Source organism: Magallana gigas, chromosome 8 (assembly GCF_963853765.1).
Source record: "Magallana gigas chromosome 8, xbMagGiga1.1, whole genome shotgun sequence".
In the NCBI taxonomy this organism is placed as follows: domain Eukaryota; kingdom Metazoa; phylum Mollusca; class Bivalvia; order Ostreida; family Ostreidae; genus Magallana; species Magallana gigas.
The window spans coordinates 23,589,044-23,598,001 of NC_088860.1; positions in this window are offsets into that span (position 1 = coordinate 23,589,044).

The window sequence follows — 8,958 nt, forward strand, 5'->3', positions numbered from 1 at the left end:
GTGTATGTGAACTTTGATCATGATCTTAATGACCTACTGTGGTTTATACTTAAACAATTGGATTGTGTACCAACAAACCAACTCTCTTACAACAGAAGTACCAAGCAGCAGAAGTAGTCATATCAGTACTACTTCAACTTATACCTTCATAAACTGCGTTTTGGTATATGTATTGATAAACTATATGGTCAAATCATGTGAGCAGATTTAATCATGGCTCACAAAATTTTGTTACATGCCTCTGCTGTGAAAGATACAATGGACAAATAACTATGCATTTTAAATAAAAACTATAGATGCATCGCGAAGAATTATACTAATTAAAATATAAGTAGAATTTGTAAATTTACATATTTTCAAAGTTTAGAAAAATCCACAGGACATGAAAAACCATAGCAGTCTTAATATTATAAATGGAACATTTGTATTGCTACATTAAAACATTACAACCATGTCTGTGTTAATAGTAATATGCAATGGCAGATGAAAGTTTATAAACAATATCAAGAAAGAAGTTTGATAAAATATTTTGAACTCTCTATTTGAGACTAAGGACATGCAACATGAGAAAAAGCAACGGTCAGAAAAGAAATTAACGCACAATGAAATGGCTTTAAAGCAATAAGAGCTGCAATTTTCAAGTTGAAAATTTTTTTACGCAAATGTTTGTCTATACTAAAATAACAAAAAATATCATGGTTTTTAGCTCACCGAGACGAAGTCAAGGAGAGCTTATGCTATACCCTCGGCGTCGGCGGTGGCGTCGGCGTCGGCGTCGGCGTCCGGACCTGGTTAAAGTTTTTGTTGCAGGTCCTGTATCCAAGCTATTACTTGTCCTATCTTCACCAAACTTGCATGGATGATGCATCTGGACCTTCTTATGGAATTGAAAGACTTGGATGCTGAATCTGGGTCCTAAATTTTAGATGCTGGAGGAGTTTAAGGTTGTTGGACCAGGTTAAAGTTTTTGTTGCAGGTGCCCTTTGATAGCAATATCTAAGTTACTGCTGGTCCGTACTTCACCAAACTTGCATGGATGGTGTGCCTTATGATACTGATGCAACAGGCTTGAGTGCTGAATCTAAGCTATAGGTTTCGGATGCTGGAGGAGGTTAAGGTTTTTGGAGCAGGTTAAAGTTTTTGTTGCGGGTGCCCATTGATAGCAATATCTAAGTTACTACTGGTCCTAACTTCACCAAACTTGTATGGATGATGCGTCTTATGATACTGATGCACCTGACAAGCTTGAATGCTGAATCTGAGCAATAGGTTTCGGATGCTGGAAGAGGTTAAGGTTTTTAGAGCTGGTTAAAGTTTTTGTTGCAGGTGCCCTCTGATGATTATATCTTAGTTACTACTGGTCCTAACTTCACCAAACTTGTATGGATGGTGCGTCTTATGATACTGATGCACCTGACAAGCTTGAATGCTGAATCTGAGCAATAGGTTTCGGATGCTGGAGGAGGTTAAGGTTTTAAGAGCTGGTTAAATAAAGTTTTTGAAACAGGTGCCCTCTGATGATGATATCTTAGTTATTACTTGTCCTAACTTCACCAAACTTGTATGGATGGTGCGTCTTATGATACTGATGCACCTGACAAGCTTGAATGCTGAATCTGAGCAATAGGTTTCGGATGCTGGAGGAGGTTAAGGTTTTAAGAGCTGGTTAAATAAAGTTTTTAAAACAGGTGCCCTCTGATGATGATATCTTAGTTATTACTTGTCCTTACTTCACCAGACTTCCATGGATGGTGTGTATAATGATACTGATGCACCTGACAGGCTTGAATGCTGAGTCTGGTTTCGGATGCTGGATAAAGTTAAGTTTTTAGGAACAGGTCACATGTTTAATAGATGATAGTACCATTTCAAACTTGCATAGTTGATTTAACTGTAATATGAATGAATTGCAGAGGTAGCTTCAGATGCAGAGCTTGATCTCCATTATCAAGGATGCTAAAAAATAAATCTTAGTTATTACAGGTCCTAACTTCACCAAACTTGAATGGATGGTGTGTCTTATGATACAGATGCACCTGACAGGCATGGATGCTGAATCTGAGCCATAGGTTGCGGATGCTGGAGGAAGTTAAGGTTTTAATTGCTAGTGCCCTCTGATGATGATATCTTAGTTATTACTGGTCCAAACTTCACCAAACTTGCATGGATGTTGCGTCTTATGATACCAATGCACCTGATGGGCTTGAATGCTGAATCTGAGCCATAGGTTTCGGATGCTGGATGAGGTTTAGTTTTTTGGAACATGTCACATGTTTTATAGATGATAGCTTGCATAGTTGATTTAACTTTATCATAAACAAAATGCAGATGTTGCTTCAGATGCAGAGCCTGATCTCCATTATCAAGGATGCTAAAGAAATCTCCTACCTCACTCAAACCAGCTCGATAGATAGATGTGTTTGTTGATAAATGATATAACATGATTTCTATGATATAGTTTTGTATGATATGAAACAATATTGTTTGATATGATACAAAATGATATCATATGTTATATTATAAAAGTTATACGATACGATATGATATTGTATCATTTTTTTTTATTTTATGATATTGTATCATGATATTGTTATGTATAGTATTGTATATTATGATACAATATTGTATAATATTATATTGTATTTTTAATTTATTATTTTATCACATGATACAATTACATAAGATATTGCAAAATATTATATTGTATCCTATGATACAATATTGTATATTCTATGATATTGTATCATACAATATTGTATAATATGATATTGGTTTCAGTAATATAAAATTATATCACATGAAATTGTATTATATGATATTGTAATATAATATAATATTGTATCATACGATATTGTATGATATGATATTGGTTTTTATGATATATTATCATATCACATGAAATTGTATTACATGATATTGTAATATATATTATTATGTCATATGATACAATATGTATAATATAATAATGTATTTTATAATATTTTACTTTATCACATGATATTGTATCATTTGATAAGATACAATGTTGGAATCAAATTACATTGTATTATATGATATAATATCATATAATGTATCAAATATGTTTCAGTGTCATTCAATACAATATCATACTATATTATACAATATAATATCATGTTTCAATGTAATGATGTATTATGTAATATGATATTGTAATATAATACTATATTGTATAATATTTTATGATATTGTATTATGTGATCAAATACAATAAGGTATAACACAATACAATGTCATATTATATGTTACAATATCATATCTCATTATTGTTTATTACGGTATTTTATTGTATTATATGATATATATTATAAATATGACATGATGCAATATTTAATTTTATATCATTGTATTGATTAACATATGAACATATGATTATCATAAAAAATTTTATCAGATGATATACGATATTATGTCAAAACAGAATCCATGAATATCCAAGATCATAAAGTATGATTTTCATATAAAATGATAAAGGTGGTCTTATGTAGGTGATGTCTCATAAGGGTGATGCTCCGTCTCGGTGAGCTTAGTAATCTATGATTACCTATGTTTAAGTTTCTGTTAGCCATATATTTGTGAAAAAGGCCTTTAAGAGGCCTTAGTTGGAGCAAAATTGAATTTTTGTCCTCTTTTTAAAAATTGATCTGCTATATCCCTTAGATGAAAAATCTTTCCTCTGACGAAAATTAATGATTTTTTTCAAATCTTATTTATTATAAAAGTTGAAGGTACATGTACACTCATTATACTAGCAGGTTTTTACAGCAAAATAAAATTCTGAAAAATACAGCTCATATTGCTTTAACCAATATGGTTTTGGCACATCCCTTATGGCACATCCCTTAGTTGGGAGTTTGATGAAGAAATCCAATACAATAACACCTTCTTTGAAAATAAATTAACTGTATAAATAAGGAAGAGTGAGGTCAGGATCATTGGTATCGTTAAGGTAAAAAAAACTATGAAAAGCTTATTCATACATAGTTTAGAAGTATATAAATGAATTATGGGTAACCAAGTGATTACCAAGTGGTTAACTTAGTTAACACAGTGTTAGCTAACCAATGTGTTAAATTGCTTTTGATCAACAGAATTTAACCACTGCGTTAGCTAATCACTTGATTAGGATTTAACACGTCGTTATCCTTAACACAGTGTTAAATTTAACCACCTTTCGAAAAACCGGGCCCAGTACGTTAGATAAAAGATGTAGCCAAAGCGTCTTATATGGAAATTTGGGTTTGGCATTATCATGATTACTTCGTGCAATCCGTGTTTTTTCTTGAAGGTTGCTGTCCGATCGATAAACTGCATGGTAAGAACTGGACCGAGGAGATTTCAATCCTTTCAGTTTCTATACAGCTGTGAATTACAATCAATTTTCGTAAGAAATAGAGGGAATCATACTAAGTGGATGTTGATTTAAATCTATAAAAATAAGATGCCATTTTTGTTAAAATCTTTTCTCCACATTTTTGTAGTTGGAACTTTTCAGTGAGACAGTCAAAGCCGTTTTTTCACCGGTAATTTCATAAGAATTAAGTATTGATACAGTATAAAAGAGAAGAGAAATCAGGAAAATAATTAATTCAACACCATATGACTTTCGAGTTTCAAAAACAGCTATTGATTTTAAACTTGCTTCAGAACTATAAAGATACTTAAAAATAATATCAGTAAATATGCGATAAAATTTCCGTGCAAAAGGTTGACCAAAAGAATAAATATTTCTCTTTTTGAAAAGAAACTCGTGTATGCCCCAAAATCGTTGAAACATAGGCATCGACTTTGACAACCTTTATCTTTGTTTGTTACATGTTTGCTAATTTTCCTCTCTGCAGCTTAAATAACTTTGATGCATTTAAACTTTAAAGGCTGGGGAGAAGTTGATATTTGTTTTCTTTGAATATCCTTAATCTATCTATTTATCTTATTTTCGGGGGGTTGGGGGGTTGCATTTGGATTTATCGGAAGTGTATCTGGATTAGCTGGAGAACTTAAACTATATCTGGTTATTCAAAATGTTTTGCTCTCTTTTGTTAAAATTGTAAGAAATCTAGAATTGAAAATTATTAATTAATTCTACTTCAAACAATTAAAGATGATGTGAAAGGAAGAATAGAAGAACAAAAATTAATGCAAAACAAAATTTGACGTTCGTGACGTCGTGACGTTTTCGACCAGCTACGTCAAAGTCGTGTTAACATGTCTTACTAAAATTGTCATAAAATGCTAAAAACACACAAGATCTTAGATATCTTTGTATATTTGTATTCAGAAAGAGTTGACTAATCGGAATTGACAAAAAAGTAAGTTTGTGAAATTTTGACCTTAAGGGCCCTTTTCTCATGACGGCAGTCATATAGTTTCTAATTTGAATTATGCACATTTTTTTAATATGAATTTTTGACTTTTTCGACAAGAATGTCGAGAAACCCCCATATGAATCATGTTAAATGATATTTAAAGATAAAATTAATTCAATCAAACTATATATGTATCAGTGATAGAAATATTTCTCGTAAATTGTATGGATCCAAGCAATATTGAACTCTAGGACTTCTCGTTCAACCAAACGCTCGGCTGACACCGTAAATCTTCGACAAGGATTTAGGGAGACCGCCGAGCGTCGAGTTGAACGAGACTTACGGGCGCGCTTGATTAAGCTTAACTTGGTGTTATATATACACCGGTGTAAAAATTTTGTATTGTATATAAAGTCAACTTCAATAGTGTAGTGTACATGGTGTAGGGAAGTTAAGAATGAATATGAAAGAAAAGGGTGCAGTTTTAACAAAGAATCTGCTGTTCTGCGACAATTAATTGGTTTTTTGTGATATAAATGCAATAAAATAAACACACTTTTCAAATTTAATTGCTTTATACAAACGACAACTTTTATGCAACTTTTAATCCGTTACATTACTTAAAATCATTTTCCAAGTTTCCATCATAATATTCGTCCGCCGTATTGATTCAGTGCTACACCCAACAACACATGCCCCTGACTCGGTGTAAAAAAGCTACACTTTTGCACTTGATTTACAAAAGTGTACACGGTGTACACCTTTTGGTAAAATCAAGCGCGCCCTATTGAACTCTGGCGTAGGAATACATACAACTACAAAAAATATTTAAATTGTTCGTACCATTTAAAATCTGACTATTTTCAAGGTATTTATAAATAAGTTTCCTTGAAAAACAATGCTTAAGTATACATTACATCGAATTCATCAATTATTTTCAAGAACTAAGTCTTGTCAGCAGCAATGATTTGTGCTGAGGTCCAAACACTGTTTCACTTTCGTTTTGTCTGAGTGACTGCGTAGGAGAGTTGATTAAAATCAACTCCCAAAAAGTATTGTTTTTGAAAGTGAGGGGGCCAGACTCATCCAAAAAAAACTCCTACTTTCTTATTTTCATACCAATTTTTTTACATACTCCCAAAAAAGTGGGGGGGGGGGGGGGGGGGGGCAACTTCATGATACTTCAATTTTTTATAAGTAAATTTAACAAAATTAGTTACTGCGAAAAAAAGTGGTACCTCCCCCCCCCCCGATGCTACGTGCCTGCACGTGTTGACGCTGGAAAAAAACTTCTTACTATATCTTCCTTTTGTCATTTCATAAATGATAGCATGAAATTCATGAATTTGCGTATTTTCATTAAATATGAAAAGAATTGGACCTTCAATCCCATCCCCTCACCAGCTTTTGCTCCTCTCTGACTCTAGGGATTATTGAATGAATAAACTTGAAATTTATTTGTACTAGCTTGTTCCAATATCAGATAACCTTTCATTATAAGATTCTTTTCCTTATATCATATCATTATCCCTTTAAAAAAACTTGAATTTTTTTTCAATGTGTGAATATTATCAGGGACGTATTATTGATGCATACGATGCTGATTTCCTCCTAATGCAAATACTTTCAGAAACGTTTCAGAACAGAAAAATTAGGTTTACTAGTACTAATTATTTTTACCCAAACTATCTTAGAGTTATTCCTCTTTGAACAGCAAGAATTTACCCCCCCCCCCTCCCCGGCACAACACACACCTTATTTCTATCACCGATGTACAAAACCTGCTATATTCAATTCCTCCAACCTTTTGTAATATTGTGTTGTTTTTTCAAAGCATCAACAAAGCGAGGAACTGACTTATTGTAAATTTTAATTAGAACTTTGTGGGTGTAAAATGTCATAATGTAATTTTTTTTATTTACACCCACCCACATCTTCGCTAGCCAAGGGTTTTCGGTCCACTCCTCCCCATAAACGTTTATGGGGAGCGGAGTGGACCGAAAACCCTTCTGGCTGGCGAAGATGACCCACCCATTTCGGAACTTCATAATATAACAGAATGAGGGTTTCATTTTCGTGGATTTTTGTACATGTCACGGCATTCTGTTGTAATCAAAAACCGCGTATGTACACATGGAAAGCAACCGTACCAATCGTACATTCATAGAAAATACAATTTATCATAAAATTTGATCTATATCTTTCTTCATAGACACGTAAATGATTCCACGAAATTATGTAAAAGGCTGGCAATCTGCGAAAATTGGTCCCCATTAATTTAATTGATTCATCGTAAATTACCTCTACTAGTCCGAAATATGTAACGTTTCCAGGTTTTTTTTTTTCTTTTAATGATTTTTTAATTTTGTTTTTAAGTGGCAAGTAAAATATCAAAATCATTTAAAAGGGCCAGGAAAACGTCAGATATTTCGGTCATCCACTGCAGTATAAATGTATATCATTTCAAATGCCACGCATATGCTGAAGTAAAACAAACATTTACTCCTGTCTTAAATATTTGATAAATATTAAATAATCATTCATTCATTGATCAATGAACCGTTTACTTGTGTGTTAATGTGCAACGTCATGTTTTCAACGGTTAATCTACAACCCTTAGTACTGAACCCTTAGAGATTTAAATATGGAGTCCCAACCCTCCTTCTTTGCTTGACTTTTTTGCGCCTCTCTCTTTTTTGCGCAAAATAGGAACTCACAGTTCATGAATGTTTTCCCTATTTCCAACGATACATTTATAAACACCACAAGTTATCTTCCAGGCAAAAAATCGCATGACCACCATTCCATGTGCATTTATGTTCGCAAACAGTTGTTTTTGAAATTGACTTAAACCAAATCAAAAAAATGCAACCCCCCCCCCCTAATTTTCGGTTTCATTGCAAGAATGACACATGGGACAAACTCTTCTTCTAAATTGGGATTTCTACTGTTTCATTTTAAATAAAAAAATATTTATTTTAATAGGTTTTAGCAGAGTGCACTTATAAGCAATGTAAACACATGCTGTATATCCTTTCATGAAACAGTTTTATAAATCACTCCCATTCTGGTCTTTCCCTCGCCCCTCTCAATCCCAATCAAACACAAACAGTTCAACATGAATTAAGGTAATTTTATTCTCCTGTTTCTTCAAGGTCACATTGTTATACTCAAGAAAAGTTTCAACAAATCATTACAAATATAAACGTTCTACTTTCAACATTTCAACAAATCTTTTCATGGCATCTTGATCAACAGCATGACACATTATAGAAACAAAAAAAAATCCAAAAATACTACAGACACAAATGAATACTGAGAAGTTGACTGTTAAATTAAATAGTACTGCTGTTTTTGAAATTAATAACGGGCCCTTTCACTATAACAGCGATTCTTCTTTTTTGCAGGGCAAATCGATAAAGTTTGGTGAAGTTTTGGTTGGTAGATAATCAAATGACGTAGATTAAACAATAGCTGTTGCATCACGTTTCACCAAACTAAAGTAAATTTGCCCTGCAAAATTAAAGTATTGCAGTTACCATGAAGGGGGCCAATGAACTAGAACATCAAGAGAATTAAATATTAATGTATGAATCCTTCCTCCTTTTAACTTATATTGTACTGACCTTCTGGT